The 5,894-nt window shown below is 39.9% G+C and overlaps 1 pseudogene across 1 annotated transcript; it reads left to right on the top strand.

Annotated features, from left to right (window-relative positions):
• Nucleotides 1–3,617: 3,617 nt before the first annotated feature.
• LOC308434118 (small ribosomal subunit protein uS2m-like) lies at nt 3,618–4,488 on the top strand (annotated as a pseudogene). The gene has a single exon. The product of its transcript is annotated as a small ribosomal subunit protein uS2m-like (transcript).
• The last annotated feature ends 1,406 nt before the right edge of the window (nt 4,489–5,894 follow it).

Raw genomic sequence — 5,894 nt, 5'->3', positions numbered from 1 at the left:
CCCCTCTGTCATCTTACTCCCTCCTATCTCCTGTCTGTTTTCTTCAAGCTTCCTTCACTCCCCTCTACTCTACAGAGAAATTGAAGGCTGCTAGTTTTGCAAACTCTTCCTTCTCTTTCTTGTATTGAGAGCATGGAACCTGAAAATTACTTTTGACAAGTTTTATATAATTCCAAATCCAACATTACAATTTTAACTAAATTGTATTTACATTAATGTGTGTTTTTACCAGTTCATAGCTTGTGCATTAAATTCTCCTATATAATAAGACAATGAAACTTCAGCCTAAACTGAAATAATAAGTTACTAAGTGAACGGCAGTATTCATGCTATATTAGTTTCATTCTGGCCATACATATAATGTCCTCCCTATTTTACTATACATAACTCTACCTCAGTATAATATCTTGAGTATCATTTCCTAAAACCTTTATCTAAAAGTTGAATATTTATAATAAGGACAGATAACATTTGAGTGGTCCAGAAACTTTTTAATTATTTTTTTCTTTATTGGTTATTTTATGTATTTATGTTTCAAATGCTGATCCTTTTTCCAGTTTCCCCTCCAAAAACTCCACATCTCAACCCCTCACCTGCACCTTTATGAGGGTGCTCCTCCAAACATTTCCCAATTCCAGCCTCATGCCCTGGGATTTCCCTACACTGTGGCATCTAGCCTCCAAAGGACCAATGACTTCCCCTCCCATTGAAGTCAGGTATGCTAAATCTCTGCCACATATGTAGCTAGAGCCATGGGTCCCTCCATGTGTAATCTTTGGTTAGTGGTTAAGTCCCTGGGAGCTCTGGGAGGTCTGGTTGGTTGATATTGTTGTGCTTTCTATGAGATTGCAAACCCTTCAGCTCCTTCAGTCCTTTCTTTAAGTCCTCCATGGAGGACCCTGTGTTCAGTTCAGTGTTGGCCTGTGAGCATCTGCATTTGTATTAATCAGGTGCTGGCAGAGCCTCTTGGAGAACAGCTATAGAAGGCTTCTCTCAGCAATCACTACTTGGCATCTGCTGTAGTTTTTGGGTTTGGTGTCTGCAAGTGGGATGGAGACCTATGTGGTGCAGTCTCTGGATGGTCTTTTCTGTAGTCTATGCACCATTTTTTGTCTCTGCATTTTCTTTAGATAGGATCAATTCTGGTTTAAAAATTTTGAGATAAGTGGGTGACTTCAACTGGGGGCCGTGCCTGTCTACTGGAGGTGGTCTTTACAGATTCTGTGTGCACTTGGTTGTGTATTTTGGCTGATGTCATTCCCATTGGGTTCTGGGAACCTCTTGCTTCCCTGGCACCTATAACTTTCTGATGGCTCTCCCCAGTTCCCCATCCCCCACTGCTACATATTTCTGTCCAGTTTCTGAACCTCTGTACTTCTCTCCTGTGCCTTCCCACAGTCAGAGACTTTACAGTTCACTAAGGTAGAAAGAAGCTGGATTGTGTCCTGGTCTAGATTTCAGGCTCTTAATTGTCACGTTAACTTTGGGCTTTAAATACAATTATTTACCTTAAAAGAAGAAATACCTTGCTAAATGGCAGGTGAGAAACCTCTTCCGGAATGGGAAGACACTTTAAGGACTCTGGGCATGATAAGACCTTCTCTTGTTGCTCCTAAAGTTGAAGGCCATCTCTAATCTCAGCCTATGCAGTTTCTAGGTATCATCTTACAAGGAAGTTTTCTGAGTGCACTATTGACTAAAAATTTTATTTAAATATAGAATGTTTCAGAATTCATGTACCTTTTTAGCCAGTATAATATCTATAGTTTATTTGCCTATATGTTTATTATATTGTAATTATTTGAAAACAATACCTTTGTGATAAAAATTTCTATGAAAATATAAAACTCTTCCTAAGTTTAAATCAAAAGTACTTCCCCTCTTTATTCTTGATTGTATTAATAATCTTGGTCAGACTTGTACACAAGTTAAAAACTACAAATTCCTACTCACTGTTAAATATCCAACATTATCCCTAGTCTTTATCAGAAGGCAGATTATTTACTATGCCTGAGCATCTTGCTGATAAAAATAATAACAATGCTGTAAATTGATCCCTCTTGTAGTGGGCTTTTTCTTCTCTTTGACAGTCAGCTATCCTAGCATGAAGACTGTTGCCTTTCTATATAAAGCTCTTTTCAGTATAGAAACAACTTTGATAAGTGATCCCTGGATTCTGCTATTCATAACACAGCATATTCAACCCTTGTTCCTGGCTTTATAGGTCCTTGTTACCTCAGTTCAACTTTGGGGACAAGCTGTTCAGAATGTTATGAACTTCAAACTACATTTGAAACACCAACAACTGCATTGGCTGTCTTAAAATATGAATCCAAAGACAAATTAAATGATATTGAGCCAAGTAATAATCATTCATTCTCTCCCAGAACCTCACATTAGACATCTATTAACAAAGCTGAAAGTGGTGTTATACTTTATAGCATCCCATAATATTCATGACTTAAAATGAATTTGCACTAAAAAATTTATACAAGAGTTGATGGAAAGATAAAAGTCTCCCTTGTGCATTTAATTATAGAGCATCCTAAAGAATGGCTTTGCCATTAAGCTTTTTAAACATTCTAAGAGTTATTTTAAAATGTATTTGGCCATATATATATATATATATATATATATATATATATATATATATATATAGAGAGAGAGAGAGAGAGAGAGAGAGAGAGGGGGGGGTGGGGGAGACATAGAGCACCTATGGACTATATAGAGACATGTAACAATGACTCTAAAAATCTCTATCTTGCATGACAGTGAAATGAAAAAATTCAATGGTTGTTTTAAAAATATTAGCTGTCAACTCAACCTCCAATGATGCTGATGCTATTGACTAATATTTTCTGGGGATTTACACACTCTGCTTTCTTATGACTGACTCATCTCACCTGCAGAGATGGAGGTTGGCATATATAATTTACATATCATCACATGTCAGCACAATTGCCTTTGGTTGAGAGTAAAATATATAACTTTACAATTTACCATACATAGGAATGCATCATTGTGAGACTTGTTAAATAACAGAATCAAGAACTAGTAGTGAATGTCTTTAATACCAGTACTCAGAAAAGGAGAAACAGGAAAACTGGAAGTTTTTGCTGTATATTGATTTCAAGACTAGCCTAGGATAGTAAATACTCTGTCTCAAAAGAAAAACAAGAGAAAGACTACAAAAAAGAAATGCATAAAATTTACTAAATCTAACTCACATTAAGACATGACTGACAAACATGGTTTATGTCTTGAACACACTAATTAGAGAATATCATCTATAGCAATGACATAATTCTAAGACACTGACATGCAGTACTGTTTTTCTCTGTAATGCGCTGTTAAGTGGTTTCTTTCTTCTTTTATTAAATAAACTTCCTAATTTGGTTAAAGAATTTATTTTCTAGAATTAAAGTCAAGTGTACTGAGTAGTATTTATATTTGTATTCTCACATACACTTAAGTGTAAAGTTATACATTTTACTCTCATCTAGAGGAGCTTGTGCTGAAATTCGATGAAATACAAATTGTATGTGCCAACATCCTTCCATAGAAGCTGGAAGAGTCAGTAATCACGAATATAAGTCATAGGCTTCCACGCGCCTGCCATGGCGCCTGCTCCGGGTGTCCTGACCCGGCTGCTGTGTGCAAGTGTGCGGCGCTGGCCAGGTTTCCTGCAGAAGGCGGCTCTGGGCCCAGCGTGGCAGAAAGGTAGGAAGGTCACGGGAGCCCCGGTCCCCGCGGTCAGCGAGCCCCAGGATGGAGACGGTTACCAGAGCAGGATCCTAGATGTGCCATTACAACATTCAGATTTCTTCAAAGTCAAAGAGCTGTTTTCTGTGAAGAGCCTCTTCGAGGCCCGAGTACACCTGGGACATAAAGCTGGTTGCCGCCATAGGTTTATGGAGCCATACATCTTTGGGAACCGCCTGGGCCAAGATATCATTGACCTGGATCAGACAGACTTGAATCTTCAGCTGGCTTTGAACTTCACCAGCCTTGTGGCCTACCTCAAGGGCATCCTGAGCCGGAATCGTCAGTTCTGTCACTTAATTGAGATTACAGCCCAAGCCTGCCGGGAGTACGTCCACACCTGCTACTTCAAGGGTGGCTTGCTGACTAATGCACAATTCCTCTTTGGGCCTACAGTCCGCCTGCCGGACCTCATCATCTCCCTGCACACACTCAATAATGTCTTTGAACCCCATGTGCCCATGGGCCGTGAGGGATGCGGCCAAGATGAACATCCCCACAGTGGGCATTGTGGACACCAACTGCAACCCCTGCCTCAACACTTACCCTATCCCTGGTAACGATGACTCGCCCCAAGCAATCCAGCTCTTCTGCAAGCTCTTCTGGATAACCATCAATAGGGCCAAGGAGAAGAGGAGGCAAATGGAGGCCCTCCATCGGCTGCAGAGTCCCAAGGGCTCCGAGGGCAGTGGGACATCTGCACCTGATAAGAGCCATTCCCCATGACAGGAAGCCCTTCTCCCACAATAGGTAGCCGGGTCTGTTCTGAGCAGGAAGCTCTTTGTCCAACCCTGGTCTATGTCCCCATTCCCCCATCCTCAGCCTCAGCATCACAGTCCTGTATTCCCTAAATATGGCCACCCCAAAGTCCAATCAACCTGAGCTAACCCTTGTCTCTTTTCTGGGAACAAACTCAGGTAAAGTGCATATCCACATGGCCTTTGTTTTCCATTAAGAATTGAACATAGCTAGCCAAGTGGATCTCCCTGCCCCAACCCCCCCACACACACATGGGTTTCATTCCATTTGTCTTTTCAGTTACAATTAATCCTTCATTGTCTGCTAATTAACCCTTTATTCTATGAAGAAGATTGCAAGCAAGACCATACTGATGTCCCTCAGAACGCCCAGAAGTCTGGGGAATATGTGTGGGAATGGTGGAAGTAACATAAAACTGATCAGGCTTAGTCTATTGATAGAGGCCCTCTGAGTGGAGATCTATATTTAATATGGAAACTTGCACAGTGAAAAAAGGTGTTAAAAGTTTGAATGTTTTGCTGAAGTATTTTTTAAAAGCCTTCTGCTGGGAGCACAAAAGTCCTTGAGCCCACAGATCACCAAGAAAAACAGGAATATTAATCACATAGCGATGTCTCCTCAGATAAGGGAAAATCAGTATCTGTTTTCCACCTAGAGGACTGGAAGTAGGTGTTAATGACCTTTGCTACTTGTAAGCCAGATCTCACCCAAATCCCCCTAAATGTTTATCTTGGACTCTCCCTTTCTAGACTTATTTTTAGTTTGGTTTCTCTACCAATAGAATCTACCCTTAGGGGAGATGTCACAAGTACTTTATGGCCTGCTGACCTCTGCACTGTTTTGGACAAAGACCATAAAAGATCCTAGGCCCTTAAGCTATAGAACCCATGTTTGTGGTCATGTGTACTTTGAGCTGAGTTTTGATGTAATTATGCCTCTTATACCTGGGATTGTATTACACCAGGAAGCTCTTTTCCAGAATTATACTATGTTTTAATATGTTTACAATAAACCACCTGTTGTTGACTCTAGAACTTTGAACCAGCAAAAAAAATCATAATAATGAATATAATCAATAAACCTTTAGAAAGTATTATTTAATAGCATAAGCATCATTGGTAGTCTAGTTGACAACTTTTTTTTTTTTTTAATGCCCATTCATGCTATATTTAAGAGTTTTTCTCCATAGAATCTCTGGTTGTGTTTGATGTGATGATGGACATGTGCTTAAACCTCTGGTTTGAGCTTTGTTTCTCCAATCAAGAATGGTGATGGACTGTTTCCAGTGGAACTCCCATGCTAAGGCTGAATGGTGACTGGATGATTTGGAAGCATTCATAATCCTGCAGTCTCATGTAAATCTGTATCAGCAA

This window comes from Micromys minutus (assembly GCF_963924665.1).
Source record: "Micromys minutus genome assembly, chromosome: 21".
In the NCBI taxonomy this organism is placed as follows: Eukaryota; Metazoa; Chordata; class Mammalia; order Rodentia; family Muridae; genus Micromys; species Micromys minutus.
Note: the sequence above shows the minus strand (reverse complement) of the source record. Positions and strands in the feature narration are given on the sequence as shown.